The sequence below is a fragment of the Alosa pseudoharengus genome, unplaced genomic scaffold, assembly GCF_046254945.1.
Source record: "Alosa pseudoharengus isolate Yale_2024_CS ecotype anadromous, Long Island Sound unplaced genomic scaffold, YU_APseudo_1.1 YU_APseudo_1.1_scf_2, whole genome shotgun sequence".
NCBI classification, from domain to species: Eukaryota; Metazoa; Chordata; class Actinopteri; order Clupeiformes; family Clupeidae; genus Alosa; species Alosa pseudoharengus.
In genome coordinates, this window is record NW_027468663.1 from 47035761 (window position 1) to 47063253 (window position 27493).

At 41.2% G+C, this 27493-nt stretch overlaps 1 long non-coding RNA gene across 1 annotated transcript; it reads right to left on the reverse strand.

The window, feature by feature from the left end:
* Positions 1-1343: 1343 nt before the first annotated feature.
* LOC143134671 (uncharacterized) lies at positions 1344-9256 on the reverse strand. Its single transcript, XR_012988707.1, has 2 exons — positions 9042-9256; positions 1344-3050 (listed from the first exon to the last, which is right to left on the reverse strand). It is a non-coding gene; the product is annotated as an uncharacterized LOC143134671 (long non-coding RNA).
* Between the last annotated feature and the right edge of the window lie 18237 nt (positions 9257-27493).

A 27493-nucleotide genomic window follows, 5' to 3' on the forward strand; every position in this document is an offset into this window, starting at 1 on the left:
ACTACTGTAGCTCCCCTTTTTTACTTGTTTATTATTCTAATATTCTAATAAACAAGTAAAAAACGGGAGCTAATGTGCGGATATTCCTTGAGATTTTTTACGGCATTACTTTTTTATCTAGCACCTGTTTTTGGAGGTGCACACGTTACGTTTGTTTGGATTACCTGGATAGCCATTTCCGTTCTCCAGTGGAAAATAGACTTGAGAGGAGATTACTCACTGTCCTCACGATAGACTATTGAGATAATCATGAAGAAAAATGCCATTATCTTTCCTGACATGTGCAAGGGGAAACATGAAAAGAACACCACATGTGAAAACATTTACATTTTATGCCCTTCTCTTGTTATGAAAAGTGACTTTAAAGGATGTCTGAGAGGATCTGCATGCATCCATGTGCTGTAGGAAAAACTCTCATGCTGTGTGAGTGGAAAAGCTCTAAACGTCTAGACCACCCTGTCTGAAACGGTGCACGTAGTTCACAATTACATTGTGACTACTTTTCCCAGTGGGTCGTTTCCTGTAGTGCCCCGCAGTCCAGCGCTTCCTCTGGTTTGCTTTTGTACAGTCACGTTTACTTGGCACTCCCGCACCGATGGCAGCGGTGTTTCAGAGGAGCGGAACTTAGCCACTGTGAACACAGGTTTTCCAAGATCTGTTCACTAAGCGAGCCAAGTCCTGCACCTCACGGAACATTATCAAGTGCCACCAAGCTCTCCCCTACTCTATCAGATCCAGATTTCCTTGCTGACCACCTCCTTGTTTTGCTCTTGAAAGCCCCAGACCTCTTTTTGTTTAATTTCCTTTTCCCCGACCACAGATATGGATCAGTATAAAGTTACATTCCCTGCAAACACCATTAGAGAAGGGGGATTTGTGACATAATGGGCTGTTTTCACTCCTTGCACATCACAACTGCTTAGAGACGACAGGGAGGTTATGGGACTTGCCACGGCTCAGAGCCATACCCCAGTGAGACTGAGGCTCACAACAGAGGAGCGAAAAATCAGCCAATCAGTCAGATGTCAGATGTTCAAAACGAGTTTTAGCGTCTAGCTATAATATTTTTATTAGACTCGTAAAGTGCCCTGTGTGCAGTTGTTTCAGAATTCTGTGTTTCTTTCCTCCACTCTCTCCTCCACTGATTGATCAGGTCATTAAACGTTCTAAAAAGAATCATTACCGTATCCACATTTTTAACGAACCCATTAACACACTGTGCTCCACAAAAAATTATGCATTGAACGAACATAGTCCTAATTTCAATGCATTCCATATGTAGCGTTCAAAGCTTGAAGCACAGGAGCCCCTTTTTTCTCTCTCTTTCTTTCTTTCTTTAAAAAAAAAAAAAAAACGTTGGCTCATATATGTTGTTATGGTATGATGCCTCTCATTGCCATTTCCAAACCACACAGATCAGAAAGTGTATGAATATGAGTGTGGTTGGGCTCTAAATGGATACAGCAGAGCTCTGGGCTCACGATCGCGATGATGAGAGACTTATAAATGTGCCCTGTTTATTTGAGATTTTATGACTCACACTGTTACAAGTCTGTCAGTGGACTCGCTCTGCTCCTAACGTGGCAAGTGAAGGTGCTGGTGTAAAAAAAAAAATGAAAAAAACTCCCCTTGTCCAAAAGTTGGTGTTCAGAATGAGCATCAATCAGTAACAACTGCTGCCGGGCAGGCAGCGGAAGTGGGTGTCGGGGTGAGAGGTGACGGGGGCCCTTTGTTTGCTGAAGGGAATGGCTTGCAGCTGGTTGGAAATCCCTGGCAATGTGATTTTATGATATAATCCCAAATCACTCTGCCAGGAATCCCTCCAGCTGCCCCAAAGAGAGGAGGAACATACACATATAGAGAAAGAGAGAGAGAGAGAGAGAGAGAGAAAGTGACTAAGTGTGAGCAAAGAGATGAGGTAATCTGATAAGTGTAAAAGTGGGGAGAAAAACAATACGAGAGCCAGTGAGCATGTGAACAAGAGATGGAGATAGATGGATAGAGAAGGAGAGAGAGAGAGAGAGAGAAAAGGAGAGAGGGAGAGAGAAAAGGAGAGAGGGAGCGGGAGCGCCAGTGTCCACGGCAGCGTGGCAGACCTCAGGCGGTCATCATCGCCCTCTAATCATCCTCCCAGCTCCCTCACCTCCTCCCCTCTCACCGCAGCTCGTTAGCAGGGATGCTGCACCATGTGCACACACACGCATGCACACACACACACACACACACACACACACACACACACACACACACACACACACACACACACACACACACACAAGTGCATGCACCTGAGAAAACACACCGTCAATGGAGCCTCTGACACTTCTGTTTGAATGACCCTCACAAGAGACAGTGAATGAACCATACGTGTGTGTGTGCGTGTGTGTGTGTGTGTGCCTGCCTGAATGTGCTACGAATGTGCAAACGTGTGTGTGTGTGTTTACCTATCCACATACAGTATGCCAGGCCTTGAGGTTTTAGCATAATGTTTGTTGACAAGCTTAATGCAGTCACCTGGTAACCCAATCCTGAGTCAGTGCCAAAGCAGTGGAAAAGCACAGTAACGGCTCAATAGACACTGTAGAGGGACAATGCAGGAAGAAGAACGCAGGTCACGTCTTAAATGAGATCAAACTCCCTCAGCAGACTTACAGTTAGCATGGTAACCCTAGTGGTGTCTTCGGAGATGTCTCCTATGTGCTGCATATTAAAGTCAAGGGTAATTGTATTGTGAGCTTCAATAAAAACTGCCCAGACGGGGGGCTCCAGTCTGCCCCGAATGCAAATGGGTGGATTTAATAAGAGGGCATGTGTTCCCCCAGACCTGTAAACCTCTGTGGAAAGACCCTGTGATGCCGCGCCAGGGTAGCGTTCGGGGGGCACAAGGTAATGTTATGTGGCGGTTGAATGTACATGTCGTTTATGAAGGCACAGGCATACCGTGCTCACTCACTCGAGTTTGCTCACTTACTCACTCACTCACTCAGTCCCTCACAGGCGGGGGTACGTTTGAGCTGTTTTGCAGAAGTGTCATGAATCACCAGAGGGACCTGAAAGATAGACAAGAGGGTTTGGTTTGATTAGATTTTAAGTAGTTCAAAATGTGGAATTGGATTCTATGTGCACACCCAATCTATTGAAACTAAAACCGTTGGCCCATGCAGTACAGTATATATCTCTGCCATGCCTGCTATGACTGAAACAGTCAGTAACTTCTCAAAGAGCACATGCTGTGACCTGCTGTGTCTCCATATTATTGGTCTGTTTTTTGTGTTTGGGTCATTTTTTTGTTTTGTTTTTTAGTGTGGTAGCATTGATCGTCTAGATAATTAATATGACTGCAACATTACAGAATCAAAAATAAAGAATAGGGAAAATAAAGAATAAAAAAAGAAACATATTTAATTAAAGTTAAATAAAGATTCATGAGGGGACATATATATATAGTGTTTACAAACAAATCTCGCATACATAAGTAGAAGTGTTCTAGTGCTTTTTATGTTGCTTGTAGTAGTGAAATCCCTCTCAGGGAGACCATGGTAAGCATGGCCATTAAGATATTTCCCCGACAGTGAATTGATATAGTGAGAGGCCGTTCCAGGATAAATGGCAGAGGCCGTGTCATATCAAGATGCTGTTCGTGGAATAGATAAACATCCTCACAAACATCTACATGAACATCGTCATAGCTCTCACTTAAATTGATGCCTAAAGTGGATTTTATCAGCAGCAACATCAACAAAAAATATTGTTTATTGTATTCATGAATTAGAACATGTTTGAAGGTACATAGGACATAGAAAAGTGGAGGGGACTGGTTTGGATTAAAGTTAAGCGCTAACCACAGAACATTTAATAATGTTGAACTGTGCAATAGAGATATAAGAGATATTTTTGCTTAGACTCAGGACATAGGAAAGTGAGTTTCCTTTTTTTTCTATGGTTTATAACCTGGTATGGGTCCACTTTGTTTCATTTTAAACACCTCTGCATTTTCAATGTAGATACTATGAAAATACTGTATTGATTTTCTTATAGTCATTTTAAGCTTCCCTAAAATCCGCTATCCTGGTTCCTCAGTGCAAACTCCGTTTCTGCATGCAAGTACTACTAAATCATGTTAAAAGGTCACAGTAGTGATCTGACAGCGCACTGTGACCCATCTTGTTTAATCTGATTGTGCCTCTAGGGAGAGTGCATAACATGGTCACCCAATTGTCACATTATCTCACCTAAAGCTCTCTCTCTCTCTCTCTCTCTCTCTCTCTCTCTCTCTCTCTCTCTGTCTTTCTACCTACTTTTAGTCCTAGGGCCTGTAATATCCAATAAATGATAATGAAATGATTTTAGGCTTCAGTCATATGATTGGATAGTAAAAGTAGAAATACAGTAAAAAGTACAAAGATGGATTTTTTTGGTCAAGAATTTGTGAACAGCAACATTTTTAAAAATCAAAAACAGCACTGTCAGGGAAAAACATCCAATGGTGAGTGCTGCTGTTAAATATTTTAATGTTGTGGTAAATGTTGTATGTGTAAAGTCTAGACATGTTTTTCTTGTCAGGTATAATTTTAAAACAGGAATGACGGTCTCAGATAGCGTTAAGGTCTCCGTGGGCATGGATAAGCATAGCCCTGAGATGTCTCTTCTTCCCTCATAGTACTTTTCCAACTCAAAATTGCCGTCTCCAAATGTCTTGATCTGCAGTGGCATGCTCAAAAATTACAAGTAACTGACACCATGGTTGGCAACCCATACTCTTCTGCCCTGAACAGTTCAGTTCAGTGCCCCAACGCAACAGAGCCAGACAATCACAGGACTTCTAATAAGTCTCAAGTGGTGCTAAGCCCTTATACTCTCCCCGCTCTCTCTCTCTCTCCATGATTGCACATGGGTTTCACAATCTCAGCTGTTATGGCTAGACAACCCCGAGGGCAGGCCAGGACACTCATGATTGGTCTGGCTTCCCTGACGCCATTCCCCCCACATCCCGTCCGAGAGGAAACACTTGAGTGGACAAAGGGAGGCATTGCATGTTGGGAAGCGAGTGGGTGGGCTTCCCTGGCCGATGGCAGCCGATAAAGTTGACTGTGCGCCCAGGACGCCTTGTGGCTGCCTGGGAGGGGCCTTTGCTCAGAGGAGCCGTGACGCACGCCAGACGTGCAGATTATCTTGGCCCGCGCGCCACGGAGGGAAGCGCACCGCGTCTGGAACGACAGCGTCCTCTGAGGCAGGCAGCGGCATGATCCAGCCACGCTACACAGCAGCTCAGATAACAGGCCTCCGCATGTGGGGGCCTTCAGAGCTTCACAGCGCTCACATGCTGACCAATTTTACAGCCAGCACAAAACAACAAGCTGCTTCTTGAAGGCTTTGATACCAACTTGTCTGAGGTCTGCAGCGGCAGAAACATTACATTTCATTTGTTGTTTTCTCTTTGTCATGTGTTCGCAAATCAAATTACTGTTATTCACTGGAAATAAGATGTCCGCAATTATACATTTTTAAATAAGATTATGTGCACTTTAAATGCTAATTCCTGTCCAAAAATGTATGACCATACAATAATAGCACATCATATCACCTCTTAATCACAAGTATGTGCCTCATCCAATTTTAAATTGGTCCTGGTCAGAATCAAAATACTGTAGCTCACCCTTTATGTGCAGCAATGTAATGTGTAGTTTTAATATGAAGTTTTCTAGTGAAAAATAATCTAAAGGATATTTTTTGTATTCAAAGGCTCAAACCACAGATATCGCAACCTTATCAGTAAATTAGTTGCATTTGTTTTGTTGCTTTGATGCATTTCGTTATCAAAGTCATATTAAAAATGTCCACAGGTACCCTCATTCATGTGCCTGGGGAGGGATCACATGAAAAAAGTAATTACACTGAGAGGTGGGGGCATTTGTTAAATGACTACCAAAGAAACTCTACAGTAACTAAACATCTTCCAGGTCTTTAGCCTGAGGAGCTCAAGCAGGAAGTAAACACACTCCTAAATTGATTTACTGCACAAGAGACCAGTGACCCTACAGGATTCTTTGACAGCGTACCACGAGGACACAAGTGTGAATGAAACCAGATTTGAACCACATTAATGGTTTGGTTGCTGAAGATCACACAGGTTCTTAAGAATATTTAACATGAACCCAAACCCAAGCAACAGCTTTTTTCCTGTGTAGTCAAAAAAAGAAAGTTACAGCAGAATCTTTCTGTTTTTTCACTTCAGTGTGTGTGTTCCATGACGTGAGAGTTCTTCCGAATTGAGTAGAATGTTCTAAAATGAGACCTCATATAAAACACACCCGGTTGCGTTACAGAGCAGCACTAAACAACCTAAAGACTTCTCGTTATTAAAATGACAACAATTTTGGCCAATTAACCTAACGTGCACACCCGCAGTTCTGTGCCGATTAGCCGCACTCAGACAAGTAGCTGCAGCACTGCTTTCCCACACATAAATGAAGGTAGGGAGAATTTGGGGACTTTATAGGGCCTGGAAAAATGCAATAAAATCCCTCTCTGTGAATGCACCCACCCATCTGTTGGACTGTAGAAGACTTCCTGTAAACAAGCCTTGAAGAACAAAACCTCTCACACCAGGTCCTCATCTGTAGCTGGCCTTTCATCTTCATTTCTCTTTCATTTGCCTCACCATTAGGGTACTCCTCACTGCTCTTTGTTTGACCAACTCCCTGCTTAAGGTAGTAAAGCCCGTACCAGTCTTACTGCCTGTGTGTGGGTCTATGTATGATGGGATAAGGTTCAGTGGAGTTACCTTTGTTTTTGTGCAACTTCTGCTGTATTTCAGTATATTTTGATTGGCCTGGCATTGTTGTATTGGTGTCAGTAAGGCACTACAGCACTGAAAACTTGTAAGTAAAACGGTATTGATGCTGTTCAAATACTGCATATTATTCATAGAAATAAATGGAAGGAAGAAAGAAAAATTAAGTTAATAAACTATGGTAACAATTAAATTAGCAGATAGCCTGTTATCTATCAGCAGGCGTTAGAAGATGTAAATGCAAAAATTAGAGATTCATTTAGAAGTATACATTACACATTTCTTGAGCGCAATTATTTTTTAATCGTCAATTTAGCCTTCTCTACATAGAATTTTTTTAAATAAATTCACTTAACTTAAATATTTAGATTTTTTTTTTAAATAAGATATTCATACTTAGATGTGTCTAGTTTATATGATTGCATTCTTTATAGATCATATAATAACAGATTTACGATATAAATTATGACACGGTATCATCATGGAAATAAATATTATCCTTTTTTTTAATTTATAATATTTTGACTAATTAATGTCATTACAATCATTGGTGTGTGAACAGAAATATTTATTGTATAAAGATTTGTGGAGAGCATTTGTAAAATCACATATGGCCATTGAAATGTCATTAGTTATTAGCTCTCTCAATAAATTATCGTACCACTGTAATACAGATGGTGAGACTGTTTTAAAGGCCTGCAAAATATTTTATTTAGTTATCATAATATTTTATATTTAAGCCAACAATGACTTGCGTGCAAAGAACAAAAGCTCCTAAAGACTCTAAATGTATACATCCAGTCTAATCACTCAACAAAAAAGTGATGTCCTTCTGTTTTGCTTCAGATTACCTTTCGCTGTGCGAATGTCTAACACGTTTAGAGTTGTAGAGCGAGGAGAGGCTATACCATAGCGAAGACTCTGAGGCCAGGCAGACCAGCCCCTTTCCCTCACAGGGAAGCACAGTGTTGTTCTAATCATGTCAATGATGTCAGGTGGAAAAGATGGCTTACTTCCTCTCCCTCTGCCAGCCCTCACTGCTCACTGAAGTGGGAGAGAGAGACAGCAGGAAGGCCACAGGCACATGGTCTGAGTTTCTTATTCATAAAACAGAGATTTCTTAATCAAATTATGCTGGTTTGTGCCCCCCCCCCCCCCCCCTATTTGTGTGTGTACTGGGAAGAAAATGACTCATTCATTTAAGGTAATTTGCATGAGCGTAAACACATGTGACAGACTGAGCACAGTGAACGAAAAGAATTCTAAGATGCGGTTTCTCTATTTAGGCCTTGGACATTCCAAAATTCCTTAGTACCTGAAAGTTTAAAAATGCTTTGAAGATGGCTTTAATGAACTTACAAATTGTTCGCATTTAGAATTGCGAACAAGGGAAGTGAGTAGGACTTTTAACTGATATACACTTAATTTGCAGTTGAAGTTGGTTCAATAATTTCATGATGAAGTCTGTCAGAAAGTGTATAGGCTGTAGCTCAAATTCAGAATCAAATTTGTCTATATTGTACATTTGTATTTTTGTACATATTTTTCACTAATCCATATTCCTTGAAACGTACCTCCACACAACCTGAGATGTGTCCTGAGGGGTGTATTATTTCCTTTGTGTAGGTGGAACATTTTAGTTTTCTATTTTTTGAGAAATATGTTCTCTTTTTCTATAAACCAAGTGATACTTTGGAAGTGAAAGTCAGAATGATCAGAAACAGAGAAGTGTAATATAATTGATTGCATCATCCGAAAGATGAATTTCTTAACCAAAACGTTTAGGCCGTTATGAGTTATAGTTTTTTCAAGCAATTAGTGAATTGTTTTGTGTGTGTTAGATTCAGAGGCCTTCAATTTAGTACATATAACAAAATGAGACACTGAAGGGCTTTCCCATTCAGGCCATTATTAATCTAAAAGCAGACTTTCCATTCTCCCCAAGTACAGTCACTTTTTCATTCATTCATTCTTCTGTTTTGTCATCATGACCTCACCCAGACACAATGCACAGGTGAACACCCACTCCATCCAGAGGTAAAAGATGCGGACAGCATAGAGTTGGAAAACCCCGTTTATCTTATCAACAAGCAACTTCTGTTGTTTGAGGCTCCGTAAAGACATCCACGCATCAGATTAAATTTACAGGCCTATCTTTAATCATGACGAAGTTCCAGCATTACTAACTTTCACACACCCATGTGGACATGATGGGGGGGGGGGAGGAAAAAAACGCTGATGTACTCACGCAGTAGTGAGGTGGACCACGACCCAGACCCAGAGTCCTGTAAACCCCAAAGCTCAGCCCTGAAAGAGAGGATCCTCCAGAGCGACGGCTGACCTGCCAGGGTGGCGCATGGAAAGAATGGGACCAAGTATACATGTGGCATGTGTCCTGTGCAAAAGCCCAGAGCCAGTGAGCGCGTGCTCGCTCTCTGAGCAGACCGGTGCCAATATGCTCCTCCTTTCACCCGAAGCTTGGGACTGAGGTGGAGGCGGACACATTCACAGAAGTTTGTGTGTAAGACCACACCCAGCCCAGAGGAGAGGAGGGGAAACTTTTCCTTAAATAACAGAGAGAGAGAGAGCGCGCGCTGAAGGGCTGGGAAACTTGTGTTCTTTGCTCACACCAACCTCAATAAAATTGAGCGGGAGGCTCTGTTAATTTTCCCTCCTCCTTTCTAAGAGAAAGGATATTTTCAGAATGCCATGACATTTTGGGGGATGTCTAGTTGAAGCTTAGTTTGAAACTGTTGCTGTTTTAAATGATTGTTGCCGTGGAATGCCATGTTCAGGATTTAAGTTTGAACTGGTGAGGAAATGGTTGGGCCCACCGCGTGTTGTGATAATTGATTACTATTTATTTGTGTAGGTGCAGTGGCTGAATAGCTTGGGGCTGAACTGGCGTACGTCTCAGATTTTCACGTGTCTTATTCATTGATGAGAGCCAGCTGCTCCTCTTTCCAATGCGTCTATCTGTACACTTCTAGCTATCCACAAACTGAATGTTTCTGAAGATGTGGAATGTCCCCAACTAGCTTGATGTCAGTTTTTCTTTTTGTACTGTAGGTATGGCCTACTGTTTCATTTTCAGATGGATCATTCAGTATTATTCATGCAAGTTGATGAATGTTAAAGAAGTTGTAACTGACGACAGGAGGAAAAATTTCATTAATGATTTTCAAGTCTGCTTCCATTGTTAAACCATTCCAGTCTTCAACATGACATTTTGTGAAGATTAGAATGATTAAATGGTGAAATCATTTGTTGCAAACCCTTATCGCATACACCAAAGATAGAATTTGAATACATGGCAGACGTGCAAATGTTTGTCTACCAGTTTCTGTTTACAGCAAAACATTTTCTGTTGCCAGGCAACTGTGTGCTAGATTATCAAATTAATCCAATCAGTGGCTATCATTGTCCATTAGCAGAGAAATTTGATACAGGATATTCAGAACAAATTTGTTTTATGTTGATTTAACTGATGGCTCAACTCTTAATGTTTGCATTTAGAACATACTGTATTTACTCTGAGATACCCAGCTCCTGTATGGGTAATGAAATAGCCAAAGAGAGACACAATGTTAAGACCTACCTACCCAGATTCACCAGCATTTCCTGATATAATGTTTCCAGGTTCATTCCTCAATGCATTGACAAGTTAAGGTTGTTTGACTCTGAAAGAGGATATGACACAATTAACGACCAGCCTCAACTGCCCCGTGAAGGTTACTTGACAAAGGAGGGAGCTAGAAACTAACTATAAAAGCCTTATTTAGTCTGGCTGGTTGCCCAGGCAGCGAGTGAAAACAAAGTTTGCCTATACTCCCTATCAGTGACTTCAGACAGCCAGACAGTCAGACCCACACAAAACACTTTCACCTGTACCTCCCCTGAAAAGGAATTCCAGTGCAGTGGAAGTTTATCGTGTGTGTGTGTGTACTGGAGAATGAGAAAGAGGGAGAGAGAATGTGTGCACTGGCATGTGTGTGAGTGTGTTTTAGGAGAGTCGGTGTGTGTATGAGTCACACTGGATAGAAGACCCCACCCTGCGTGGGAGTGAACTTTGGAGCCTGTCACTTTGCAGATCTGAGTTACAACTGCTCAGGCAACTGTTTTCTTTGTTAAAATGTCACCCATATCAGCCTATAGGACATGTAGGTTTAGCTTGATCATTTCCACCACAACTACATCTACAATTCAAGTATTTGTTTTTGCCATGTTAATTGACTTAATATTGCCTATATCTTCACATCTTGTCATCATGTAAAATGCTGTGTTACTGTTCCTCTCCAATGTAGCCTACAAGACTGAGGAACATTACCTAATGAGTTTGCCCCTTTACATGCATTCTGTCTTGTTCCATTGCTACTTTTACAGTATCTATGACCTAACAGTTTGACTTCTACACACACACACATACATGTATGACATCTGGATTTTCCAAAACCAGATTTCCAATGTGTCATTTAGCGTCCTGCTGGTTGTGAAATGAAAGCTTGATCAGCTAAGTACCCTCAGCTCTGAAAGACCATGCCGATGTGGGGACTGCCTGGTTCAATCGATCCTGTTGCCAATTAAAAAATAATGTGAGCTAAAAATTTTCTGACATTTGCTTTGAACTAAAAAAAAAAAAGTAACTACGTGGGTAACTTTAGACCAGAGAAGCAGCATGGAAATCAAGCACATGGTCACGTGTGCCTCCTAATTTCAGCGTAATCGGGAACATTAGGTTTGCTTGGAAGTATCATGCCAGTTGGCAGGACAGGCAAAATCAGATATTGAGCTTGTTTGCTACTCCGTCCAAATAAAGCATCTCTTTTCTGTCTAGCTGCTGTGTGTCGGCATCCCTGTGCATTTTTTTCCCAATCAAGGACCATTTACGTTCATTTATGGGGGGGGGGGGGGTCATCAACATTCACAACAGTTTCAGGGTGCAGTGGCTCTTAATGTTTTTTGTGCAGTGGCCCTCTTTATGCACAGTTGTCTGGAAGCACTTACCCAGGCCCCAGACTGCCGATGTAGATTAGGTCTGAACAGAGGTTCCTTATGGCCCCAGTGAGCTCCACTGCTGTTGTACACTATACTGCAGCTTCAGCCACTGATTGGCTGGCTAGAGAAAGGAATTTATATTGGTTAAGGAATCAACTAATGTAGTATAATTGAAAACAACAAAACATTGTTCAGGCATTAGATCGTTTTTGTAACAGTGGCAGGGCTCTGCAGGTTTTGCACTGTATTTGCTCTTCATACCTACCCTGGAAATCCAGAGTTCTCGCGAGAGCACAATGGAATTGATGGAATTGAGCAATGATGCACGTTACTTTTTCCCCAACATTCCGGGGAACCAGCTAAACTGATGAAGATATCGCTGCAACGTTGGAGGACAGTACACATTGGTCGTAGTGTTATCCGATTGCGTCGAAGTCCGAAATCATTCAGAGTAAACATGGTCTAGTGTTATCCAATTGCGTGCAGTGAGATTTTTAAATGCATGCTTGTTGCCGGCCCTCGAGTTGGGCCATTACATTGCTCTTTGCCAGACCCTTAATCTTTCTAGATTATCAGGGTCTGGATTTTCCAGGCTACTTCATGCCTGTTTCATGGTAAAACCTAGCCTATTCCATGGTGAATGCTCACACCTTAGACCAGGAGATATTTGGATATTCCTGTTTTTGCAGAATGTCCATGGAACCAAGTTCAAAATAATATAAAATTGGGGCATACAGTCTGTAGATCAGACCCATCCTCTTGGATAGGCAGGACTCAAATAGCACTCCCATTTCAAGAGGATCCACTTTTAATTATCAGCTTGGCACTGGATAGTTTTGCTTCTTAAAGAAAAATGTTGTTGAACATTTCAAACATGATCACACTTGTTAAACTGAAAATACCATCATGTTTGACTAACTTTGCCATGGGTCATTGAGACCAAACGTGTAGTGTTTACCTAGATGTTCACAGTCACACTGCCATTGTAATTCAATATGTAAAGCTCAATAGTGCATGAAAACTGGTATGGGAAAACAGAGCAAGAGTTATCCATATAGACATACTGTACAACAAGATGTGTGCATGTTTACTTTACAGATGTGGTTTATAAAGGATTATACTTTGTACAGTAACCCATCAGAATACATATTCTGTCCAAATACATACAGTACGTACTGTATGAGTATAAGTATATGCATTTCGGGGCAGCCATGGCCTACTGGTTAGCACTTCGGACCTGTAACCGGAGGGTTGCCGGTTCGAACCCCGACCAGTAGGCATGGCTGAAGTGCCCTTGAGCAAGGCACCTAACCCCTCACTGCTCCCCGAGCGCCGCTGTTGATGCATGCAGCTCACTGCGCCGGGATTAGTGTGTGCTTCACCTCACTGTGTGTACACTGTGTGCTGTGTGTGTTTTACTAATTCAGGGATTGGGATAAATGCAGAGGCCAAATTTCCCTCAAGGGATCAAAAGAGTATATAAAGTATATATGGCAGTGGTCCCCAAACTACGGCCCGCGGGCCGGATACGGCCCGCCACCTCATTTTGGGTGGCCCCCCAAAACATGTCTGTGGTATATAGCAACCGGCCCGCACGGGAGTACGACATCGTCAAACTATAACCTGCGCAATTTCCCCCATTTATTCTCTATGGCGAGTCTTAACAGTACACATGTAATACTCTTTTTGTCCACTGGTGGTTGTTTTGGCGCTGTTTCGCATTTGCCATCAAAAACGGAATGAAATGTAGGCCTATCTGCAAACAATGTAAGAGGCCTATGCTGACTGCATCAGTGCTCAAAGTATTCTAAAAGTTTATCAATGAATTGTTAATAACTAACTAACTTATATTCAAGTCATTTTCTGGGACTTTCTGGGATATTTATTTTTATTTGTTCAAATGTTCATACAATGTTCACAAGTTCAGGTGAGTGAAAGTTAGAATGGTGGTCATTTCAGACCACTTCAGCACTTCATAAAATTCTCATAGTTTGAGAACTTTACATTTTCAGTTCAGAGAGTTCAGAGTTCACACATTTTTTAATTAAATATACTTTTGGGACTACCTGCTAATACTTTTAGGAATGCAAAAGTCTTTTTATTAGTATTATTTAATTTAAGTTACATTTTACACTGATATGGCATGATGGCAATATAAACACAGCTAACAATGGTATTAAATTGCAATAGCCTATAGATTAAATGTAATGGAATATTCAACTAAGGTAGACTGCTGTTGTTCACAGCACTAAGCTATTTATGGTTACTGATATACCCCTCTCTTACAGCCAGGCATAGTAAGCTGGCCCTCGGAAGAAAAAGTTTGGGGACCACTGCCATAGGGCCTGTGACCTTTTCAACACCTGTTTTGTGTTTGATGGTATATTTCTCTTCTTACCGAAATCATCTACAGGTCAAACATTTGTTTGTTACATTTTGCTTGCATACAGTTAGTTCTACTTATTAAAAACAATTTACAGTCACATGTTGTGCATGTACTAGTTGATATAATTAACGATTATGATTTATATTTTATACTTGATTTATTTTTTATTTGTTCTCTATTATATTTGGACGAAGCTGTGAAAGAAAATAATTTGATACTTTCCTCACCTTTCTCTTCCTCTGTTTTTGCCAAAAAGTGCAAAATTTACCTCAGACCAATAGACTACCTTAGTCCCATACTGATGAATTTCTGTTGGCATAAATATATGTGCCTCTATTCTTTGCTGTTGCTGTTTACCTTGTTGTGAGAATTTTATTTCAGGGAAGCTTCCAATTCAAAAGCATTTTGTTTATTATCTTCTAGATAAGAAAAGATATACTTTATTGCCACACAACAATGTTGTGATGACATAATTTCAATGTGTTAGTGCTATCTCTTAACATGTAGTCTTCAGCACAACAAATGATGTCTTTTCTTAATCCAGTGAATTTGCTCATCCATGTTCTTTTTTAGGAATGGTATCAGAAAAATATAAAATAGCTACTGTAAGAAATATTATTCATTCATTATTGAAGTATAATCCATTTCATTTTAAGTTTTGTCAAGAGACAAAAAACATTTACAGCTATGAGTAGGCATATACATATGCCTGCTTTTAGGTTTTCCATTCATATTCTTAAAATAATTTAACTTTCAGGTCATGCCCAGTCTTGGAGAGCCTGAAGCTTTCTCTACTCCTGTCTGCCATGAAATTGTACACTCTTTCTTTCTTTCTTTCTTTCTTTCTTTCTTTCTTTCTTTCTTTCTTTCTTTTTTTCTCTTTCTCTCTACTCTTCCAGGTACTCTTCCAAGAACAGTAGGTATTCTATATCATTGACACACCTGCTTGTGTAAGATGTGTCCACTTAAACTTAAATGCTTTTATTTCAGAATTGAAGAGTTGCATTGAGACCACAGGAGTGACATAATTGTTTTTGTTTTTCCACATATTTCCAAGAATGTCTATGGGCCTTATTGCCCAAAAATTTGAAGTTATTCCCAGCTGTGTTGATGGCCATGTTTGGTAAACCTTAGAAGTGGCCCTATTAAAGACGGATTTCAAGCTAAGAGCAGGCAGGGTGTGTGTTGTGTCTCGTCAGCCATGTGTTTCTGGATCTCTGTCGGCATCTGGGTCCGATTTCCTTTCGCAGTGTCACAGAAAACAGAGGCTTAAGCCATGAGTCATGTCCTCGGGCCACTGCTTTCAGTGGCTGCTTGTGTACTTTAGGGGCCGATTGTGAAGAGGACCATTGTGAGGGGCCACTGCTCCCCATGCCAGACCAGAGTGCCGACTTGAGGTTGTGACCATGTTTCTTTCCCACTCTTCCTCATCGTGAGAGTTTTGCAGTCTGGTCTGTGTAAGGCAGCCAGCTGGGCCTTTTTGTCAGCGGCAGACCATAGTTCAAGCCCATCCTCCCTCCCTCCCTCCCCTACTTCCTTTACTTAAAGATCTTTCTCTCTCTGTCTCTCTCTCCCTCCCTTTCTGTTTCTCTCCCTCCTTTTTCTCTCCTCTCTCTCTCTCTCTCTCTCTCACTCACTCACTCTTTCTCCATCTCCTCCTGATAGTGACCAGATGGGGAGTGGTGAGTGGAGCATCCTCTGTCAGGCTCTACCTCATATGACCCCTCAGTCCCTGCCTCGGTTAGCGCTATGGGCTGTGCTCATTTAGCTGTCTTCTCCTATAAGCCTCAGGAACACTGAAGAGATCACACTCTAAAATTATGCGGCTAATTAGTTGGAACAGAGGCATTTTCACAGTCAGAACAGCGGAGCGTTCAGATTCAGAACATACATAGCCTTCAAAAAGTAGTACTAAAAAACATGGGGCACATTTCCTCTCGAACTAAATTTAGTCATAGTGGCGCTACCATCATTAACCCTTCAGTCACATGTTATTACAGGTGTCTGGCTCTTTTTCCAGTAGCCGATCTGAATAACAAATAACCTAATGCCCCACCTCCAACTCACTCCTTTAGTCCTGAGGCATTAGTCTGTGTTGCATGTGATGAAAAGGCTGTAAGGTACAGGTAAACTATGTTAAACTATATGAACAATATGGTTTAAAACAGTGTGCAATATGAGAAATGTACAGTAATTCTGCTCATATATTGTGTGCCATGAAGTACACATTTTTGTTGTATAATGTTCCTTTGTCTGGTTTTATTCATTCAGGGCAAAGAAATGTTAGTCTGTGGTAAGCGTAGGCCAACAGTGAATTTGAGAATAGTGTTTCCACAGCAGACGCCTCACACAGTGATTCAGTAGCAGTGCATTCAGACGGTGTCATGGTGCCAGCCAAAGAAAGTGGTGGAGCTCGTAGTAGAACAATGACTTTGAAAAACAGCTTGGTTAAACGTTGTTCTCTTTCCCCTTCTTTCTCCAGTCATAATGGCAGAATGACTGGCACTGAGCCCGCTGTTGAAACGGCACACATCTGGTGCATAGCACAGGCCACAGGGGCCACTCTGGGTGTTTGTGCCCTGCCTGCATCTCCAGCTTTGGAACTCACTAGGGCTGTGCAATATGACCAAAATCTCATATCACAGTATTGTCACATCTCATATCATTATACCAATATAGGGCAATTCCATGGAAAATTACGTTTTTTGTAACATCCATAACGCCAATAAAATGTGATGGTATGGTATGATGTGAATGATTACATGAAATTTGAGCATTTGCTATTTTTGGCTGAAGAATGTACATGAAAGAAATGCACAAAAAATGAATGTTATCATTCACGTCATACAAATGCCAAGGCATTTCACTGGCATTATGGATGTGACAAAGAGTCAATTTTTTCCATGACTTAACCACATAGAAAAGTCTATTTCTTCCTACATTTGCATGAAATGCATACACTTTACAAACAATGCCTAAATTGCGATGTAAATGTACAACCTGACAATGGCAATTGACCTCATTTACTTTATTAACGCAATGTAGATTTTTAATGCCACAGTGCATGTGCAAAAACATTAAGTACCTATATAATCAACATAAGTATATAGCGATATAGCGATATAGCTGAAATTCATATAATGGGGAAGATATCTCGATACGCGATTCGATATGGCATATCCCTAGAATTTTATGTTTCACTTAATCATGTTTGACATGATGTTTCTCTTCCCATCTATTGTGATAAATGGAGATTTAGTTGCAGTAACTGATTTAGATTGTATGTAATACAAAATACTTGAGGAGGATGTCATCCTAAAGTGGTCCACAGCCTCATAAATCATATGATGCTAATCAAGTTCCCAAATTGCAATGTTAGAGAGCATGACACAGTCTAAATGATCATGATTTAACAAGTGAAAAGCATATTTGAAAATCTGACATTCTGAACTATTTTGAAAACATTGTGAGCCTTTGGATGTAAGAACTCAGAGGAGAAACGTGGCCATTATGGATTATAGATTTCTATTCATTTTTCTGAATAGAGAGATACGGTATGTGTTTTCCCACTACTCTGGATGAAAAAGGAAAAACCCCTCAAGTGAATGGAGATGACAATGAAGCATTCAAGTTATCTTTTCACAAGGAGATTGGTAATATTTACATAGTTTATATTGCTGTGAACAATGGCATTTTAGATTTAGACATAGTGCTATTGTACAGTATATATTGTCAAATACATTTAATGTATCCCATTAATTATCATATCAACTGAAATTGTTTACTATTATTAATTTGTTTAATTAGCAGCAGCTAGAGTCCCCTGTCAAATGTTAATTTGTTATTTAGTATAATACTAAATATTTTGGGTTGGGGTCTGTGCATACTCAGAAACTGCTTTGTATATACTGTACCGGTAAATGGGAAGGGAAAAAAACGCACTGTACAAAACCAATAAGTAGGTTGCAGAATAAATGAATAAACAAAGCAACTCATAAAAATAACCTACATTCATCATCCAAACAAGGATTGCCAAAGAAGACGCTGAATTCCTGCTTAAAACCTGGGGCATAGTAAATTACCTCTCTATTGAATAGAGACGCAGCAAGACAGGTTTAGTCAGACCACCATGCTCATTTGACAGCCCTTGGTTTATTGTTCCAGCCTCAGCGATGAACCTCGCTGCACTGGGTTAATGTAATTCCCTCTGATTCTCGGCCCCCGAAACCGTTCCCCTGACTTAATTTGGGTTTATGTCCTCCACTCATTTCCATATGAGTCATCCTGTGGTTTGGATGGGGGATCAAGCAACGACTGGGGCCTCTGGGGGAGCCGTGGCGGGCTTGGGGTTTAGGACGGGAAGGTGGGGCATAAGCAGTGGCGCATACAGTACACACACAGTAAACCTCACCCTGCCCCAGCAGCAGCAGCAGCAACAGCAGGCAAGAGGGTGGTGGGTTTGGGTGGAGGGGTCATGTGGAGGGTGTGGTGAAGATGGAGATTTCAATATACGGAGGGAGGAACATGTGAATAGTCTGGGCTAGTACATCTCTACAGGCCCCACTTGCCCCACGTTGGCATCTGTCTTACCCTTGTGAGGAGTGGTTGCTCTCCGCCTCGTCTGCATTATCCTAGATCTCAGGAAGCACAACAATGCCCAGAGTGATTCCTTCGGAACACAAACAGGAAAGCTCTGGCAGCCAAATAGCAATTACAATATCTGTCATCTCTTTTATTATTGGTGGCTTGGACTGCATGGTGGAGTGATAGGGATATGTCTGAAGAATTGTCCAAAAAAAAAATAAACCCAATACATAACTGTCCTGCTGACATTACCATGTGCAATACTCCTTCACAAGGTCATCAGCCCTGCAGGTCAACCAACCAGGCCGCCGATAATCACACTCTACATCTTCTTGTCAGTAGAAGTTTGTTTATCTTGTTTGTTTTGTCCAGTTACAATTCTGATTTATTACCTGATGGCGAGCATCTCAGCTAGCCCCAGTGCTGGAACATGTTGAGCCCGCGATAAATCACCATCGTGATTTATATTCTCACAACCATCGAAACAGTCACTTAGCCTCCGAATTGGAGCCCGACTGGACAACAGTGCTGTGAATGGTTTCATCTTCATCACGAGGCATCATGCCCTATTCCGTGGGTAACACAAGCCAGAGTCTGTTGCTCTTCTCTGTGACAACTCGTATTAGTGGGCGCCCGAGCAGAGAAGCTCCAGACTCCGAGCCAAATTACATTCCCCAGTCCCTGTGCACCCCTTGATGTTGACATTGATGCTCAAAACCTTGCTGTGCATATCAGCAAGGATATCAGAAGTATTATTGCACATGCTGTGTGTGGTATTGCATTCTGTGTGCACTGCACTGTCCAGTCTGTAATAGATTTGTAGAATCTAAACTCAATTCAGTCATTTCTACAATTTACAATCTGACTGTGGAATCAGGATGTAGTTAACTGTGACCTAAGAGTGCCTGCCTGAAGCCAGATTGGTATTTTCCAATGTGAGAGCATGTTGTGAGAAAAAATAGCATCTTAAAAATTACTATTTTTCCCAAAGAGCATGGCCTGTAATGGCTATTAGTATCTGTCCAAGACCATTGAAGTGCATCAGTAGGAGTCTTATACAGGTGTTGCTGACGCATGAAGAGACATTTGTTTCCTATCCAGGCATGAGGAATTATTCCCAGAAATGTCTAGGGCTTTCCTCAACTTCATGTGTACACTATAAGAGAGGAAAGTCAGAGTCAGAGCTCAGTTTTGATCTTTCTCTCTCTTTCTTTCTTTCTTTATTTCTCTCTCTCTCTTTCTTTCTTTCTTTCTTTCTTTCTTTCTTTCTCTCATAAATGGAATAAATTATGTTGAGCCTTAGTGAGTGGTTTACCCAGCGCCGATGAATCACTTGCATGTGATCCCAAATGTAAAAATATCACAAAGAGCCGCATTGTTTGGATCTGCTGCTACTAAGTCCAGATCACAGATTACTTTACCATTTTTTCTCCATTAAGCAAGCTTTTTTACAAGTCAGAGTATCAAAGCCAACAAGTAAGAGTTTTTCATACATCACTTGTCAACTATCAAAATATTTTAGTGTACTGTTGAGATTTATTGCATCTGTAAAGTAACTTTACAAATATCCACAAATGTCATGTAATTTCTGGAACAGTCTATATGTACAGTATCCATGGCATTTGTATCCATTTCGCCAGGAAAACAGGCAAATTAGATGCTTGGTGTTACCAGCTCTTGTGAAGTAGAACCATTTATCATTTTATGTCCACGCCCTAATCTCCCCAATTACATTGCCATTTTCCTCTTTAATGCCACAGCCTGTGACATTTGCAAAGGAGTCATACATGCCAATGTCTTACTGGAATAGTCATCATTTTGGACACTGGTTTCTGGTTTGCATCTTTCCAAAATCTGTCATATTCACATCAATTGCCTAGCATTGCGATATTAAAAAAAAAAGGCTTGCCACCTTCTATCCTAGTGGCACATAATAAAGTCACACCCAAGTTATACTACTAAAGGCAATTTTTCCATCCCAAAGAGGACACACAGTCCTTGTCACTCTAATGCAAAGTAGTATGCAACAATTTGGCACTTTTTGAGGTAATCTTTTCAGGTTGTTGGTTTTAGAGCTAAAACACCATAATGCTGTTTCAATGCCATTTGATATGAAAGTCCAGTCCCAAATAAGAGTTTACGTCCACTTGTGTTTCTCAACTCAACTTAGAGCTCCCCCACTGGCCATTGCTGAAGAGTTCTTGATGCTGAAAGTAGGTCTTCTGAGGACAAATAGGTAGAACTAAGGTAACTCTTTGCATATAGGACACCGCCACGCCAGAAAGGATTTGAGCTACTACATGTTCACAGGTAACAAAGTCTTTGCAACTACTTCTAAAATGCTGGATTTGATTGAAAAGCATGAAGGATAATATTATTCCACAACACTTGTGAAACAACAATGAATGCAGGAGGCTGGTTGTGCAAGGCATAAAGAAGACACAGTGTAGTGAACACATGTAGTGTGCTTCAATTATGCCAAATTAGTTCTGCTGTCTGACTCGAGAGAAGATTAATGGCCATTTAGTGTGAATTAAGCAGAAGCTTGAAGGCAACTTCTGTATAGTGTGCAAATGCATTTTGAATGCTTAGCTTTAAGGCTCATGCTTGAACACCATCAAAGATTCTGGAGTCATTGATTCATTACATGCTGAATGTCTTAATTCTACTCAATAATATATATGTGTGTATTGTCTTTTGTCTAGTTTTTTTAATTTAGTACAAGATACACATTTCACCATTTTTCTTTGCCAAGGCACACCTTGCACACATATTTAGTTTTTACAACTTTTCGTACAATTTTTCTACAATCTTTCTACAATCTTTCCTTCCTGCAATCTATTCTATAGTCTTTCAGTAGGCCTATACGCAAATCTTCTGTAAACGTGCCCTTCCCAGTAAAGTTTGGACCCATGATCTGGAGAATGCCTATAGAAAAAATATAACTGGTTGAGTGGCTGTTGCTGCAGGGTGTAACCGTGGTGACTCAGACATGAATTATGTTCCTGTTCAAGGTGAATGAGTCACAATACTCCTCCTCCTGTGTGTGAGCTTCCCACACCCACTCGACAACCCATGGAAAATCTATCTCTTAGCAAGCACCGACTTCTCACACAGTGTATGTTGGTTTTGCTGCAACCAGTCACCTACTGCAGTTCTTCATCCGAGCCTGAGACATGCATTAACTTTGTTGTTGCGCCATTGTTGCAAAATACTGTTCTGTCCATTGAAGAAAATGCTTGTTTTCAAGCGTCAAAGTACAGCATGTCTGTCAAAGAAAGCAGCAGTTACTCGTCTCAGACAAATAAATTGCATGTACTGCCAACAAACAGCTCATAGTCCTAAAAAACATTGTGCAGGTAAAATTGACTGCTTGAACTTGCAGTGGAAACTGTGCCGTTCCGCAATGAGAATGTGATTTCCTCTTCAGGGGTTATTTCAGTGAGGTTACAACGAATAAGAAAAAGGGAAAAAAGAGCAAATATTAATAGAAATAAAAAGTAGTGATTCATTTGAACCAGAGAGGCACTGTTCAGCATGCGCCCTGTAATAGGACTCTAGGGTGTGCTACAGTGCCACAGTGCCGTGACTCACACAGGAAGGAACAAACAATGAGGAATGGAGTTAAGCCCTTGTGTTCCCTGCCCAACAAATAATAACCAGTCTAATGAGACGAAATAAAACGCAATAGGCCTGGCGTTCCTTGCCCAAAAGTCAATAGTCTTAACGTGGGAGAGGAGACTTGTCACGTTAACATGCACAATTTTAATCTGAAATGAAACACAATAACGTCTCAATCGGAATAAAAATGCCTGATCCGATCAGAATTTTGATCGGAATGAAAGAGGTGGTGTAGTCCATTCCTATTGTCATGTATATGGTCAATCGGATTGCCTGTGGTATTTTCTCAAGTAGGCAACAATGGCTATTCCAATCAAAGATTCTAAAGCGCTTGAGAGCACCTGATCGGAATAGAACGTACACCATGTATACAGATGACACAAAATTTTCAATCAGAAAATTCAGAATAGTTTAATCGGAATGACAAAAAAAATGTCTATGTAAATGTGGTGACTGAGTCAGTGAGAATCGTGACAGACCTTCAGCAACCATCTTGACAAAAGATGGTTCTGCAGTCAATTGAAGATGACCTAAAAAAAGTCCACTCCTGACTACAAAGGCAGACGGGCATTACTTTTTACGACGCTGCTCACACACCACCTTGATGTTCTTTTGTGGCGGCGGACAATGATAATTTATCAAGCAGTTACAGTAACTCTTTTGTCATGCGCTTAAATGTCAGCCTCACAGGCACCTCCACAGGAGCCGTCTCATTCCTCAAGAATAATTATGAGAATGTGCAAAGGCTGAATAAACAGGTTTTATATTCACTTCAAGTGGCGCGTCTGTCTCTGTTCTGCAATTTAGTCGTCTTCCTCCCACTCAGTGGCCACCGGCCGCTCACCATGTAATTCATGTTTGGGAGGATGGTAATGAATGACTTCATGTTAGAGAGATACTGCATAAGGTTCTAATCTTATTTTATTCTATTCAACAGAAGCATATTGAGGAATGATGACAGTATTTAAACTACAAATCGCTAGCTTTAGAATGGAAACGTTTTTTTGTTTTTTCATTAATCCATTCATAATTTCTCCCATCAAAAAGAAGTTTGATGTAATTTTCCTTGAATCGTGTTGAAGAGCTGTTGCAGAAACATTCTGGAATGAGGCGTGTCTATAGTGTGTTGTGTTCCGCAGTGCAGTGTCCTCCATGTTTGAATCCCCTGAAATGTTATGATAAAACCAATTGTAAATACTCTTCTATCACTGTGAGCATCCCCTTTCCCCCTTCCACCCCTATCTGTATTTCTAAGGCACTATGTCTGTTCAATCACACTCCGTGGTATTTCTCAGACATATCTTTCAATGTGTAGTTGTAAATACTTGCAGTCATTTTAGGCTGAGTGGATTTCTTATTTCCTTGAAATTGGCTGGAGTGTTACTATGGCAGCCACTTTATTACCATTTGCGCAAAAATAATTCCATAACATATTACAGCACTCGGTACACTTTGTTCCAGAGCACTTTTGCCATAAATATGAAGACACTGAGTCTGCTTTTCAAATCGGACGTCTCATTTCTTTTCAGAAAAGGCTCAAGTTCACTGACCTTTATTTGCAGTGATTTACCCTCGCATTGTTCAAACTATGTTGTCATTTCTGTTCCCTTTAAGGCCTGTCGGTTAGTAATTGTCCATGAAATAAATGTCGAAAGTATTCATGAAATACAAAGTGTACAACAATTACAATCGACAGTATGTTTAATTTAATGAATGGCAAATAGCTTACTAGAAGTAGTACTATTATGTACAGGTAAAGTAACAGGTCATTTAAGAATGAACTGTGCCATCCACACTTACAGTTGTGTTTGGCAATTCCTTAATCATATTCTGCCATGAATTGATGACCTTGATAGTGATATTTATGTCATACTTTATGACTCTCTATGTAAAAATCTATGTATTCCTTTATTATTTTTATGTAAGTTTGTTTTCTTGATGTGACTTGATTTTCATACAGTATGTGAATATGTGAAAACGGAAAAAAAGGGCTACTATTTTAGAATCCTCTACAGTCACAGTGCACATTTGGAAAATTGTGTGTGTGATTAATTGTGTCGTGATTGGCACCTGATTTTTCCTCCTGTCAACTAACACAACCAAAGGTGACTAATATCCTTTCTCAAACTGTATGCTATAACCACACCTTGAACACCACTATTTGCTCAAATTTTGCAAATTCATCATTAGCCCAGAAGGCTAAACCTATAAGAATGGAAATACATTATTTTTTGTATGTCTTTGTATATCTTTTTGTCCATTGTGTACAGTACACAAACATATTATAACACCAACCATTAAAATACATACATAATAATGATATACAAAAAAACAAAAGACGTTTTTATTTTTAACATGAGTCTCATACAAGGATGCAAATCAGTTCCAGTCTTAAGAGGAGTCGTCTTTCTTCAACACCAGGTGACTAGCTCTGATAAACACAAGAGATGTGCCTTATAAGTATAAAGCCCCTTATTCCAATGGCTATTTCCTAATGCGATTTTTAAAACTTGCACTGTAAATAGACAAATGGAGGAGCGCTGGGTAGCAAACTTTTTCAGGGTCTCATCTGGCCATTGTTTGGAGTTTGTGAGCCGCTCGGTTACCGGGGCAACTCGAGCTGGATTGACTTTGGCCTAAAGAAGAAAGCCTGTGCGTGAGTCAGAGGAAGCCCATCTCTGTCAGATCCCTGCCCGTCCTCTCCGACAGACATGTTTGTTTCTCTTAGCTACCCGGATTTCGGTGGGATTTGTTTTGCTCTATGGATATGGCGGTTAGAATCTAAAATGATAGGCCGTTGACCTTGCCAACAATGAATGTTATTGGAACCTGAATTTTCACAACTCTTTTTCATATCTACAACTTTTTTTTTTCTTGTTCAGGAAAGTGTGAAAGAAAAGTTCAGAACCCTGCAAAAACAATCTAGCTTGTTCATCTTTTTGTGTGAAGCTGTTCTGTGTCGTTGGCTATTTTGATGGAATGAGCTGAAAAACATGCTTTGAATAACTCCATATGTACCATCCAAAGTGAATAATCAGCTTGTATATGATAAAAAAGTCACATCCATTGTTCCTTCTTCATTTTGACCTTTTATAGTAGATTACCATGATTCATAGCAATTATGCAATATTTGGCTTTTTGTCTTTTTTGCCTTTTTGTTGGCTTTCAAATGCAGTGCCATTACAAAGAGAACAAAACAATTATCCTCCCCATATCCTCGATGAAGTACGCTCTTCAGTGGTGCTCACAAACAGAGAGTGATGGCTGTCGTAGGGCATGAATGTTTCAGGTGTGCCCATCACACATGCAATGATTTATTATTAAGGACTCAGCGGCCTGCGCCGGTCTTAACGTCACGGCTCACCTTCCCTGTTCATCCTCTGCTCTCAGCCCAGCCGCGCCTGTCAGATGTCCGCCCAGACAGGCGTGTTTCTGCTAGACTGAGTGGCTGCACTTTAAGTGTCTCCTGGCACACATACAAATAATACCTGCTCCAGGTGGCTTGGCAACCCACTGCAGGCATTGCAAACACACGCAGTGAAGCCGCACACCACCAACCCCACCTCACCCAAACCACCCACACCCCCCTAAGGCCTCCGCCAGAGAGGAGGAAATTTGGGTGAGGAACTGCCTGCAACTGAATGCATTCACACTTCCCCCTAACGCAAGTTAATTAGGCAGATTGTGAGCGTCAAGCCCCTGTACACCAACGTTAATAATAACAGTCTTAGCCGTAGCCATCAAACTGAAACTAAAACAGCAACTACCACCATTTTAATGAGTCGCACTACGCTGAGCTCCAAAAATCTTAATGATGAGAAGGGGTTTGTGTCAAGGGGGGAGCACTTTGTGAATTCTTGCTCAAACAAGCTTGCAAAATGAAAACAAATTTCTCACCCCCAGTACGTCTGCTTTTGTTGTGTTTACATCCATATGGGCACTGGAGTTTGGGGTTTATTTTTAGACGGCCGTGCTATTAGGTTTCATTTGGTCTGCAGTTAGGGGCCCAGACTCCCTCCTCCCCTCCCTCTTGGCCTGTGCAACGCCAGAGGCACAGTGGTTTCCTGCCCGTTGTGACGCAGGGCGGTAGGGCACACATGCGTGCACGCACACACACTCACACAGACACACTCACACACACACACACACACACCAACAACACTGCAGAAAGGGCTCTTTGTGTTGCTGCTGCTGTGCTCTGGTGCCTTGTCTCTCTCCAATGCTGACAATGTTTTTCCCTTCCTCAGACGGGCGGCCAGCGCTCCTCCCGCCCCACCCGCCCCGCCACTCGATTGCCCTCAGCTCCGTGCTGTCTGCTCCAGGAAAGCTGGTCAGGAGGGAAAAGAGCCAGCCGCCTCCCTGGAGGCCTCTACCACACTACACTTGGCAGAAACGGTAGGATTCAGGGCGTTCTGATGATAACAGCGGGCAGACAAACCCCCCCACCCCCCCAACTACACGCACGCACACATGCATAGACACACATATGGCTCAGTGATACGCAGCCCAGTGGCTGTCTAATGTTGTTCTTTGGTCAGGGCTGTTACCAGTGGCTGCTGCTCCTGAAAGCATGTCGAGTGCCCCAACCCAAACCCCCTGACTACCTTACCGCTGACGTGAGCTGGTAGAAAATAGAACACGCATAAAGGCTTCTTACCAGTCAAAATATTCTCCCCTCTGATTATATTTAGCCAAAAATAGAGCCATATGGTGAACAAAGAGACTCAGCAGATGATTTCCCCACACATCTTGTCTTTAGTTATATTTACGGTAGTAGGATTAAACTTGACCCAAAGTCTGTCTGGCTCTCTACCTCCCCCCTCAGGATATGGAATTGAGAGAGACGTTTTTATTTATTATCTTCTGCTTAGACACCAGACTACCTACTATCCGTACTAAAGCCTATGGTGGGACAATGTAAGGAAAGCCAATAATTAACACTATCTGTAACAGTCATTTTTCAACTATGGCTATTGCCTCTTGAATGTAAGACATATTTAGCTAAGTGCTAATCATAGATGGGGGGGGGGGGGTCATTTATGCATTCTCTCACTTCACCTTAAGTTGGTGTGTGGTGAGCGTTCTGCCATTCTTAGCTGCTGTGCATCACCCAG